This window comes from Callorhinchus milii, unplaced genomic scaffold (assembly GCF_018977255.1).
Source record: "Callorhinchus milii isolate IMCB2004 unplaced genomic scaffold, IMCB_Cmil_1.0 Scaffold10, whole genome shotgun sequence".
Classification (NCBI taxonomy): Eukaryota; Metazoa; Chordata; class Chondrichthyes; order Chimaeriformes; family Callorhinchidae; genus Callorhinchus; species Callorhinchus milii.
Window position 1 is genome coordinate 16,217,870 of NW_024704751.1, and position 13,512 is coordinate 16,231,381.

Genomic DNA, 13,512 nt, shown 5'->3' on the forward strand with positions numbered 1-13,512 from the left:
CACTGTTATACCCCTGACGTGTGCAGGTGTTTTCCTGGTATAAGCCATAGATCCTGTTTTCAGTTTGTCGCCTAGGGTTAGCTGCAGGTGTGGAGTGATAGGCAGGAAGTTGCCAGGACACCGGGGTGAGAGATAACCTCATACTGTTAGCAATGCACTCTTACACAAGATCTCTGCACAAAGATCCTTTTCTTTTTCAAAACATCTGAATGAACTCATTCCGCCTACTCCACTGCACTCAGGCACCAGGGAGTTTCCATCTGTCCTTTAAATGCTGACCTTCAAATCCCTCTGCAGTCTCACCCATCCTCACTCCCTCCCTCTGCAATCCCTCCATCCCTCGTTCCTTGTCGTGCTCTTTTGTCTCTGGTCTGCTACTCCTCGCTCCTTCCCTCCCACCATCAGTGGTCGAGCCTGCCTTCTCTCTGGAACTCTCCCAAAGAACCATATCTTCTCTCTGAAACTCTCCCAAAGCCCCTTCTCCTCTATTATCTGCCCATCTTAAAAACCCTCTTAAAATGTTCAATGCTCTCAAGCTCTCTCCTTTCCTTCCTTGAGGGCATTGAGCAAAGGCACAGTCAAAGAGATAAACTTTTAAGAGGGTTGTCGTGAATTGTTGTGAGTTTATCCCAGACGTTCTTCCCATGTGAAACCTTGCATAAAATTCCTTTCCTCCTGAAAGGGGTGGACTTGCAACAACAGTGCAACAACAACATCAACAACAAATTACATTTGTAATACTCCTTTCATGTTGGGAGGACTTCTCAGGGATTTGGACCTGAGCTGGAGCTGCAATATCTGAGGTGGGAGGAAATGGGGATTTCATCTTCAAAGCCCAGCAGTGGAGAGAGACAAGCGGCACTCAGAGGAGGAGATAAGTAGAAGGAAGATGAGGCAAGGACAAAACACCGATTAAACAAGACTTGCAACATAAGGAAAATGTTGCAAGTCGGACGGTTGCAGGACCACAGCTTCTGTTATAAATAACACAAGATTTTCACACTCAGCCCATCTTGCCCAAGCTCTGCACAAGACGTTTAATGTTCCTTAGATATGACTGGGAAGAACTGGAGCGGAAGCGAATTGGTGAGAAAGGCACTTCTGCAAAACTGAAATGAGACAAGATCAGGGCCTCTCTGGCCACAAACAAGGACATACTGACCTTGTCCTGGATGAGAGCTAACTTTCTTCAGTTCAATGCCAACAAGACCGAGGCTCTACTGATTGGCACCTCAGGCGCTGACAGCATCACTATCCATGGTTGCACACTCCACCTTGCTAAGCCAGTCTGGAACCCTGGGGTCTTGTTTGACTCTCAACTATCCTTTTTACCCCACATCTGCGCCATGAACCGCTCTGCCTTCCCCCATCTCCGCAACGTTGCCCAGCTCCGACAATGTCTCACATCGCAGGCCGCTAAAACCCTCATACACGCCTTCATTACATCAAGGCTTGACTATGCAAACTCACCCCTTGTTGGCCTCCCCAACTCCTCTCCCCACAGGCTGCAGATCATCCAGAACTCTGCAGCCCGTATCCCCTCCGGCACCTGGTCCGTTACCCTATTACCCCCTTCCTTGCCCAACCACTGGCTTCCCATCAAACAGAGGATACAGTTCAAATCCTGGTCCTCACCTTCAAAGCCCTCCACGGTCTTGCTCCCCCCACCTCTTTGACCTCCTAACCCCCTACCATTCCTCCACTCAGCGGGCTCTGGCCTGCTTCAGGTCCCCCGCCTTGCTCTCTCAACTATCGGGCAGGCTTTCTACCACTCTGCACCTACCCTCTGGAACTCCACCACACAGTCCCTTCATCTCTCCCCCGCTTTCACCACCTTCAAGACCCACCTCAAGGCCCTCCTCTTCGACTGTGCTTTCGATCTTCCTTCTTTCCCCCCACCCCGACCCTTAGCTCGGGTCCATAACCCTATCTGTCCAGCGCCTTGGGACGTCCTCCCAATATTAAAGGCGCTATATAATTGTAATTTTGTTGTTTTTGTGTCAGCCCGCAGAAGCCAAGGCTGGAGCCTCTCATGGCCTAGACCCACACTCCCAACAATCCCACTCCACCAAATGCTGGGTGGCTCTCTAGTCAAACTATGTTTTAGTTGATTGCTCAGTCGCTCGTGCTCTGGACTCTGGATGAAATATAACTCCAGACAAAGGGGGTCTGGTTTAGGGGTGTGAAGGCTAAATTCAGGACAGACACCAAAAAGTGTTTCTTTACACAGAGCGTGAACAACTGGGAACAAGTTATCAGGAAGAGAGGGAGGTTGAGGCCAGGACTTTGGGACTCTTTATAGAAACAGCCCGACACTGCAATGGGAGGATGGCCGAATCCGTTTTGGTGCTTTTCTGTTTTTACACAAAATGGGATTTGCTTTTAAAGTCATAAGTAACCTCTGTGCTAACTAGCTTCTGATTAATGTAACGTAACACAAGGCCACAGGCTGGCTAGTACTGGTTATAGGAGATTAGGGGAGAATCTAACGAGTTTATCAGTGCGATGTTCCTGTACAAACAGTGACCAGCAAGTCTGCATGTGGTGTGTGTGTGGGGGGGGGAGCAATGAGTCACATTACTGTCTAGAGATCCTAATCACTATAAATTCCCCCCCTCGCCCCCCCCCCCAAACAGTCAGTCAGTGATAAACAAGGGAGAGAGGGAAAAACTGAGAGAAAAGGGGAGTGAGAGTGCGAAAGAGGGAAAGAAAAATTATTAGGTAAATGGACACAGTTTCTGTGTCCTACCTGCCCCCAGGCCTCTCTGCTCAGGTGAATGGGCTCAGGGGAGAGTGAGAAAATAAATGCTGGGATGTATCCCCACAGAAATCTTATAGGAATTATATACCAACTGGGGGAAAAGGTTAAGGGAGTTAAATGGAACTGTTCGAGTTGTAAGAGGAAAGTCCATCCACGGTGGCAGAGACAGTGGTATTGCATGCGGTTGAAGAGAAATTTGATTTAATGCCTAGTAGGTGCCAGCGTCTAACACAGTCAATCAATGTGACACTCCTTCTCTCTGCTATGAGGTTCTCTCCTATGTAAAGTGGTTAAATATTAAATGAAATCAGTCATTCACTTCATGGCTGTTTTTGCTATGTGCAAATTGGTTGCTGCAGATTTGTCTACAAAATACACAGTCACTACATTTTAATTAGTGAAGTGCATTGAGACGTCATGATGAAGTAAAAATGTGAGCAGTTGTGCAAATGTAGCCGCAGAAAGCTCACTTTTTGGGTGGGGGGAGTAGGGATTATATTTACGATCTGCGAGGTGAGTAGCGTGTGATGCTTTTGGATGCTCTTATCTGTAAGACATGGGAAGTGCACGCAAAGCAGTGCTGTTTGTGCCAGTTGATTTCTGACATGAGAAGGTTTACACAGCTCTCGCAGGTTTCACCTATCCCTTCTCCCATACCCACACACATGATTCCATGGTGTAATAGCACACATTGGGCTGTGCCCACCTCCCAGCCTACGCAATGTGCAGACACAGGGCTCATCGCAGAACGTAGCCCTGGGTTTAAACCATCCAACAGTCACCCATAGTTTGGATTCCAGTGACTAACCACACGGGGATCATTTCATTACAAAAGCAGGTATTTTTCTGTTATTACAGATGAAGTGTGTTAATAAGAGCTCAATCGCTTGTTATTCTTACAAGCTTTCTCTTAGCAAGAACTTTGCCAGCTCAGTCAGTGTTTGCGGCTCAGAACACTTTGCGGACACTGAATCTAGCCCCCAAGCCGTTATCAAATCGATCACCATCAGTCTCCACCCTTGACCTCAATCCAGTCTCCTGCAAATTGTCCAGCGAGCGGCCACAGCTGTAGGATCCTCTGGAACATAGAAAGTTTTGGGACAAAATTCTAGAGTAAGGATAACCCTGGCAACTAGAACGTCTAAATATATCACCTCGCTTCACAAGGAATTCCTTCAGGCGTAGTGACTGTGTATTTTGCAGCCAAACACACCAGCCACTCTGCACACAAGCAAGGTCCCATTTTGTTTGCTTGCGTACAAATACCCAGTCACTACAGTTGATAGTGATTCCCTGAGAAGCACTTTGAGCATCTGCTCTGAACATGGTTTCGCTGTACAGTATTACAGTGAGGATTAATGTTTTGAAGTTTAGTCTGATATGATGTGAACATATAATCTGGGTTTCCCGTGCGAACGGGATTAAGAAGCCATGATTGACACCAGTGGTAACTCAACCACAGGGAGCATTGTTTTCAGCTCACATGGATTTCATTCCACCAGGAAACTCTTCAAACAAATCTAATCTCCTGATTCTGAAAGTCTTTGTTGTGTGTGTGTGTGTGTGTGTGTGTGGATGGGGGGGTGGGGGGGGGTAATGCAATTGCAAAAGACTGCTGACCAGAGACATTTGGAGAAGCTGAAATTCCGTCCGGTCTCAGCATGCGGCACTATCCTGGCATAGTGTTTAGGACGGTGCAGAAATGTGGCAGTGGTTCCTTCAGTTCAATCTTCGTTTGGAAGTGGCTGGCAGTGGAGGCCGCCCAGACAAGGCAATTTGTTATTTTCATTTTTTATCAAAGCCATCTGGCGCCGCTTGGCTGGAAGCCTCGGCAGAGGAGTATTCTGGAGTATTTTTAGCCGGGAACATCCCCACCCCGATGGGGCTTGGTGATTTAGAAGCCAATGGTGGTGAGGCCGTATTCGGACACGACCCAGGCTGATTCACACTTTGTATTCTCTGATATTGGCCCATAACAGGGGGGGCTCCATCAGGCACAAGGGATTGTCCCGGCCAAGCACTAGGGGGGCAGGGTCTTAGTTGCAGTTGGTGTGTTGGAGTTGGGCTTGTCTGTTGGGGTCGGGGTTGCGTGTTAGGTTCATAGGAGCATAGGATCATAGGAACAGGAGTAGGCCATTCAGCCCTCCAATCTGTTCCGCCAAATCATCAGGTCATGGCTGATCTGTACCTAAACTAATTCTTTTCATTCCAATTTCCTGCTTTCCCCTCATATCCCTTAATATCCTGACCTACCAAAAAATGGTCATGTTTGTGGTCATGCATTTGGGCCGTACATCATGTGTTGTGGTCGGGGTCATGTGTTGATAATCAATGACCAGGCCTGTCTTGAAAGCGAAGAGTTAAGTACACAGTTGGCGCCATTGCCTGCCTCTCTCAGGTTTGTCAGATAATATTCAACAATTTGCTGTAAAACAGCTACTTCCCATTAACTTCCTTTCCTAAAGTCAACAAACTCCCAGTGAATTCCAGGCAGCTGTCACTGAGCCACTCAGAGCTATTCCCACTGTGGAGTTTGCAGGCTTTTCCCCAGCGATAGCCAGTTCCTCTCCACAAACTCACCAGATCTGCCTAAAACCTGTGGAGAGACTTCTGTTTGCTGGGCGTGTGGGGGGTTGGGGGTGGCTGTAAAGATTGTATCTACATGAAGCCATTTCGCTCACAAAATCCACAGTATATCTTTTACACTTTACAATATATTCTGTGAAGGGCTTTGAGACATGTCAAATGCAAGGATTATTATGGATACGCCAAGGAACCATTCACTTTCAGGCCTGGGGTGGGGTGGGGTGGGGGGGCTTGGCTGAGTCAGAGTCTCCTGACACACTGGGACTTGGCCACAGATTGGTGTCAATGACCCAGTGTTGTTGTAGGGAAGATCTAAATCTCTCCCCCACCCCCTGCCACCCCCGTGGTGAGTTAAGTGAAACCCGGGGAGAAAGTATGAAGCTGCTGGAGGAAGCCAGCATCACATTCCTGAGCCCTGATGCCTTTCGCTGCACGAGTCCGAACTAATTAAAGCATGTTCTCGGGTCTTGGCCATAATTACACACAGAGAGGAAACATATAAAGCTGTCGTCTGATTTCGTTGTCAGTCAGACAAAAATAAAGAGGCAAAAGTACTTTCTTTGAGTGTTAAAAATAAATATTTGCATTTTCTCTCACTCCTCTTTGCGCGCTGGTGAGAGCCCTGAGCGTGGAGCGTGGTGCGTAGAATGGGAGCAGCCCACAGCTCACAGCTCAGCTCCACCCTCGGGGGAGTGGGGGGGGGTGGGGTGTGGGGGTATCAATGGAGAACGGTCAGGAAAAAGAGCCCCAGCTGACTTTTGACTTACAGTGTTGACATCCCAGCATCCACACAAGCCGAGCCAACGTGTGGTAACTGGCTGGATTCTGTCGCACAGGGAGTGTGGGATGTCATCAGAAGATATTTGTGGGAAGCCCAGATAACTGAGATCTTTCCGTGCATAACTTGTGGTCACTGGGAAGTTTTTATTGGCAGAGGGGCCTTTCCTGATGAAACAGGGCTTTGTGTCAACTGGTCCATCAGACGCGTTTCCTCTGGTTTTGACGACATGTGTTTAAAATCCCGACGTGGGGCTTGTGACTCAGAGATGAGATTCCGGACACACACTGATACTGAGGACCAGAGAGCAGGGGCAGAGTCGCTAAAGGATCGGGCATTGAGAGTAAGATGGAGGAAGGTGGGAGGGAGGGAGTGTGGAAATGAGGGGCAACTGGTCTGTTCAGTTGTGGCAGACATGTTGAGCTACCTGACTAGTGCCATTGAGCCTCAAACCAGTGACTGTCCTCTGACTTCCATTGGCTCCAGCACCCTCCCCTCCCACTTCCTCAAAGCTTCGCAGAGACTCAGATCTCAATCATTCTGTGTTCCTGGCAATGATTAAACGCACATTCTTTGGAGTGACAAGGTTACAGGGAACATGGTTCGAAGGGAAACAAATGAACGACACAGTTTAAACACAAAAACAAATAGAAAATGGAAAGAAAACGCACCGGATTGAAAGGGGAGATGTTCGTGGGGATGGGGGGAGGAGGGTAGAGGGAGGGATTATTATAGGTTTCTCCACCCCCCCCCATTCCTCAGCGCATTTTATTGTTTAAGAGTAAAATAATAATAATCCTTGTATTTGATCTAGTGCCTTATCGCGTCTTCGAGACGTCTCAAAGCGCTTCACAGAATATACTGTAGAGTAAATTGACTGTATGTATATTTTTGGGGCGAGTGACAATGACAGTGAGTTTGAGGCAGGATGGTCCAAGTTTCCACTGATCTCGACAAGGCAGCAGTGATTGACCAGGCACCTTGGGACAACGTTCCAATATGAAAGGCGCTATGTAACTGTAATTTGACGTTGTTGTTGTTGTTGGCTTGGGCGTTAGGAAGAGGAGAATTCCACCAGGATTCTCCAGTTCCTGAACCCCATCCCCCCTTCGCTCTGACTGTAAGGTGCATATCTGCAGTGGGGGGGGTAGGAGTGAGGGAGGTCAGGACATGGGTAAATGCCCCCACTACCCACACTCACTGTCAAGACTCACACATTGAACAACGAGACGAGGTGCCGGCCGGGAGTCGGTTTAACATCTAATGCGAAGAGCTTAACGGTGGAGAACTCTGTTTACGATCCACAGACTGATGGACATCAGTGAGAGACAGATTGGCCTTGTTTAATTCTTCAAATTCCCCCACTGCTGGTCAACAGACTCGTCTTAAAGAAGGCAGGGCCGTGGACAGGGCACATTGCAGCGGGTTTTCTGCATTGTTGTTTAAGGCTGAGCTGGTGGGGTCCCACAGTTCTGGTATCAGCTGTAATCGCCTTGTGCTGCTGAAAGCCATTATCTCTGCAATTTCACAAACACCCCCCTGACAATGGCTCAGTGACAAACACCCTTATTTGCCTTTTGCGATGTAATTTTCCAGCCTCTGATAGAGGCAAGGGCCAGCTGCACAGCCAGGTGCCACTGGAAGAAAGAACAGGAAATGGTGAAAACAAGTTTTGTAATAATTGTGATGCCAATTTCTAAATCTGTATCTTTTTTTGCTGCGGGCGGGCGGGGGAGTGCGTGTGTGTGTGTGTGTGCACGGGGGTTACACAGCACACCTGCAGCACATTCACTACATCAGCCTGTGTCTGTGTCGCTGGAGACAGCGAGAAGACATTACCATATAACAAAGGCATCTGCCAGCCCTGCTCCCCGTAGGTCAACACAGAGCAAACACAGGCCAAACACAGACCCGCTCCCCGCACAGCCAACACAGCCCCCTCCTTACACGGCCTACAGTTTGATACCATTTTCCATCACTGATCTTGCCCCCACCCACCACCCCTTAGTCTTACTGCAATTTAGCTTCATTCTATAATTGAAAAATCATAATAATAATCCTTGCATACAATACAGGGTCTAACAGGTCTGTGAGTTAACCACGGGCAGCTATTTTGCATACTACAATGTCCCACAAACAGCCACGGTGTGAATGACCAATATGTCTGGTCACCGGGAGAAACTTCCTTCTCTTTTCCAATCAGCATCACAAGCCTCGTGCGGAGCGAGCAAGGCCCAGGCAGTGAGAGGTCAGTGCTCTGTATCTGTGCTCTAATCTCTGCGATGCGCTTGCTGCTGAATTTACTTTAAGACATAGCAGACGGTGCTGTTTTGGCGCTGGGTGGATCTCAGGGCTAAAAACAGCATCTGGCGAGACAAATATAGAATAGCAGATACCCAGGAATGGATGGAAACCTATAACCCAATCAGGATAGTCTCGGGAACTATAAACATGAACACCTTGTGAATGCCATCTAAGCCCTGACATTGATTACAACCTTTGAACATACTGACACTGAACTTAATTTGAACATACGGGTTTGTTCTTGTCTCAGCCTGTGGTTCACTGGCTCATACGCTCGCCACGGGGTCAGGAGGTTGTTGGTTCAAGCCACACATCAGGACTCTGAGCTCACAGTCTATGCTGACGCTTTGGTATAGCGCCGGGGAGAGCCAAACTGTCACAGGTTCCCTTTTTTCGGAGAAACTGGTATTCAACAACAATAACATGTATTTATGTAGTGCCCTTTACACAGGGGACTTGATGCTAAGCCAGGGAGAGAGCGTTTCAATTTGAAAAATTTAAATATTAAAATAATAAGGAGAATAAAGGTCCCGAGGAAGAAACATTTGAAAAGAAACAGTTTCCGTCACTGGGTGAATCCTTCCCGGTCCCCTACTGGGCCGGTTGTGTGTGTGACCAACTCACTGTTCACTGTTGTGTGTGAATGTGCGTCACAAGAAGGCCGTCTGGTGTGAGTGAGTGAGTGAGTGTGTGAGTGTGACAAGGAGGCTGGTGTGTGAGCGTGAATGTCAGGGAGACCTCTCTGACTGTTCACTGTTGTGTGTGTGAGTGTGTGTGTTGGGGGGGTGGGGGGCGCGGGGTCTCAGAAGTCCTGATAAGGTGTAGCAGCGGGTGTGTGTATGTGGGGCTGTGTGTGCGAGACAGCGAGGGGTGTGGGTATCTGCTCTGTGTTGACGGCCCCCACACTCTATTTTCGTCCTCTTTGCTCAGTAGCTGAAGCGACTTCAAAAGGTCACCACATCCTTTCCCCTAAAGCCTGCATCACAGGCCTCATCCCAGCGGCTCAGCTGCTGCTGCACTAACAAGCGCGACGCTCACCGCCTCCCACAGCTGAGACCAGCTCGAGAGTGAGAAACTGAGCGCTGGTTCCTGCATCTGATATGATAACCCACGTTAATGCATCTATTTTTAGCTTCTCTCAGCTGTCTCGCATACCTCAGGCCAGGGTATCAGAGAGTTAGAGATGGCCTCCTGCCCTGGGCTGGGATGGGGGGGTTGGGTGACCAGCCTGTTCCACTGGAGGAAAGAATTGGAACATTGTTCTAAATGTCCACTGTTCCTCATCACTAATCAGCCAAACTGGACTGAAGCCACCGCTCCTCTCATTGCTTCGTGTGACAGGATGTGACTGACAGATTAGGGGCTGTGCTAACCTACAAAACCGCTGGGCATCAGAGAGTTAATCAGATGCCTCCACTCTGGTTGTTCACTGTTGCGTCCAAATTTACACTGAAAGATAAATCGAGTGAGAGAGCCAGTGAGCTCTCGTGTTGTGTCCTTGTGCGTGCTGCGGTGTTGAGATTCAGACCACTGATAGTACCCGTGGGCAGTCAGTTGACCAGCTCAGCGTGAAACAGCCAGATTGTGAGTGTCTCTGTGGTTTTACTGAGTAACTGCCAAGCCAGGCTCAAACCAGCCAAGCTTCATCCAAGCAACTGGGTGTCAGCCAATGACATGAGGGTTAAGATGCCAATTTGGGTCAGTCCGTTGTTTCCTAGTCTCTGGGGTGAGAGGTGATGGGTTTGATTTTCTGCTGTTAACGTTCTCAAGACGCTACTGGTAAAGAGAAGGACGTTTCTCTGTATCAGCTTCGAGGCTTGTTTGTTGGGATGTTTCTTATCTTCTTATTAGTACATAGGTATTTCGGGACATATGTGCATGCAACCGTCAGGAAGGTGGAAGGCGAATTAGATGGACCTTAGTCTGTTTTTTTCCCTGGCATTTCTTAAGTTCTTATGTTGCTGTGCACAAATACACAGTCATTACACTTTACTGAACATGTTTCGGCATCGGATATAAACTCCCAATATCCGGGCCGGGCAGTGTGGGAGGGCGGTAGTGAGCTTGTCGCCCACGTAAAGCCACTGTAACTTCACGTTGTTTGTGTTGTTGCCTGTGTGCTGGAGGAACAGGAAGCGGGTGGGGGCAGGGGTGGGGGGTGGGGGCTGAGGTGTGGCTCACAGCTGGAAGGGGAGAGCGCATCAGGTGCGGTTTGCCGATAAGCATTAACCTGTGAGAGGCTGGCGACTGAGTGTGGTCCAGTAGCAAGTAACGGGCTGCGTAAAGCACAAGCACTGGAGCTCTCTACTCTAATCCCATTTCCTTCTCTCTCCCTATCATGTCTGTGCTGTTGCTCGCAGGTGTAATTACCAACAAGTGCCCTGTGTCGTGTTATCTCCGTGTCCCCTTGTAAGGACCGGTGCAAGTGTTTATTGAGTGAGAAACCGACAACAACCATAAACCTGGTGGTCTGTGTGTCTGATGATACCATCCACCACATCTCTCGAGGCGATCATCCTCCAGCTCGGGCGGGAAACATTGCAAAGTTGGACTATTTTTATGTAACTTTGTGCGATTTCCGGCTTCAAAAATAAAATTTAGGGTTTAGATAAAGACATGAAAACCACATAAAGCAGCTCAGAGTGAGTGAAACTGGAGGAACTGAAGCCCATCTCAGGCAGAGAAGAAGAGCTCGGAGATTATCTCCTACCCCCCACCGCCCAAACTGCGCCCGGGAACGCATGCTTGGGAGCGAAGGGGGGAGCAGAGAGTGGTTGGGGGGGTTTACAGTGGAGACCAGAGGATGGGTTAGGGCATCGGTCAGATATTCAAACCATTCTCTAATATGTGCAGAGGCAGGTCACGCTAGGGTAGAAAAATAGAAACATAGACACAGGATTAGGGCATTCAGCCCCTGAAGTCTGTTCCGCCATCCTATAAGATCATAGCTGATACACTGGCTCAATTATTTGCCCTTTTTCCCACTTTCTAATGGGGTGTGGAGCATAGCTCTGCGGACTTAAATAGTTTTGTGACTGTTTGTGGCTAAGATGAAATTGCAGCATTTATCCCAAATTGCTTAAAATCTTGAGTTTATGGAAACTGATTTAGCGATTTGTTAGCTGTTGATTCTTGGTGTAAGTGAGAAAGGCCACACTGGCTACAGTGACTCACCACATGGCACTGTCGGGAAGAGTTTAGTGTGAGTGAATACCTTGTGTTGGCAAATGCTGAAGGTCTGACCGCCGATGGTGGGATGAACGAGGCGGGAAACATAGAGCAGGCCAGAGTCCGCTGAGCGGAGGAAGCGGACAGGTCAGTATGGAGAGGAGGTCGCAGAGATAGAGTGGAGCAAGGCCTTTTGTTGTTGCCAAGTTAAGATGTTTATCTGACAAGCGCCTGCCATTAGGCTTCACGAGGTTGTGGATTTTTAGATGATTCTTTTATCAAGTTTGCAAAACAAAGACTCAAGGACTAAATTAAGCAAAAGTCATCAAAAGATTGTTTATCAGGGAGTTAGGCCGAGTTGAATTTGTTTAGTCTGAAGTGGAAGACGATATCCTTGAGTGCTGAGCGGGTGCCAGGCTGTGTGCCGAGCGATTACCAGGCTATGCCAAACTAGTGCCATTCCGTGCTGAGCGCTGCCATTCCATGCCGAGCTAGTGCCAGTCTTTGCCGAGCTAATGCCAGGCTGTGTGCTGAGCTAGTGCCGGGCTGCGCCGAGTGGTGCCAGTCTGTGTGCCAGGCTGTCAATCTTATTAATATCCAAGAATCCTCGTTCTCTTTCATCATTTATCTTGCTCTATTTTAAGTGTGCTGTTAACCTACTGTGAACTGCTAATTGATTCTTATCCAGTGGCAGATGCACACACACACACACACACTGTGAATACTGAAGCCCCCCTACGGCACTATGGAGTGGTGCACACGTAGCGGTGAGCAGCGTCCTCTGTAGGAGGGCCGCTGTAAGTGGTACACCGATGATAGGAGCACAGAATAGGAGAAGACACACACCAGTCATTCAGACCGTCGAGTGAGTCCCTTCCCTGTTGGCACCAGATCCCTATTCACTGTTCTTTTTTCAAATCCTTTCACAGTGTTCTTCTACAAATATTTATCCAATTCCTTTTTCAACGTGGTACCAGCCTCAACATCAGCCTCCACTGGTGGCAAAGTGTGGGGTGTATTAATTGGGACATTATTATTACGATGGGTCCAGTGGTTGGCCGAGATAGAGGAGGATTCTGTGGCTGTGGATTGTGCCCCACCCAGAGCCCCTTACCTATAGCCAGATGGAATAATAATAATAATCTTTTCATTTGATATAATGCTTTTCACGTCTTCTAGACGTCTCAAAGCGCTTCACAGAATAGACTGTAAAGTGAATTGACTGTATATTTGAGGGCGAAATGCAGCAGCCAATTGCGCACAGCAATGTCCCACAAACAGCCGTGGTTTGAAGCGACCAATTTTATTATTGTTTTATTTTCTTGAGGGATTATTATCAGGTGTGTGGAATAAGGAAACTTGCCCAAGGTTTCACCCTGCTGGGAATTGAACCCAGGTCTCTCGCTTGCCAAGCGAGTACTCTAACCACTGAGCTGCAGGACTCCACAATGTCCTGTATTAATGTTTTGGAATGTATCGGAATGTTTTATTGGAAGAGATAACGGGATCAGCAGGGGAGGTGAGTGATCTCCAGAGGTGCGAATGCTAAGAAATAAAAACCTTATTGTGGTAAAATTTGCTGAGATAAAGCGCATTACTTTATTATTATTTTAAAAAAATAATAATTTGGTTACTCAATCCACAACTATTTGTGGGACACTGCTGTGCGCATTTGATGCTGTGTTTCGCCCCAAATATACAGAGTCAATTCACTTTACATTTATTCTGTGAAGCGCTTTGAGATATCTCAACAATGTGATAAGTTGCTATGTCAAATGCAAGGGTTATTATCTCCGAGATCCATCACTGGAAAAAGAAAGAGAGAGAGAGAGAGCAAGGGCAGAACTCTTTATGATCTTTATGATCAAAGTCTGAAAATGGTTTAATTACGATTTAGACTCTTAGGAACAAGTTC

The 13,512-nt window shown here is 48.0% G+C and overlaps 1 non-coding gene across 1 annotated transcript; it reads right to left on the bottom strand.

Annotated features, from left to right (window-relative positions):
* Window positions 1-12,968: 12,968 nt before the first annotated feature.
* Window positions 12,969-13,040, bottom strand: trnaa-ggc. Its single transcript has one exon. It is a non-coding gene; the product is annotated as a tRNA-Ala (tRNA).
* Between the last annotated feature and the right edge of the window lie 472 nt (window positions 13,041-13,512).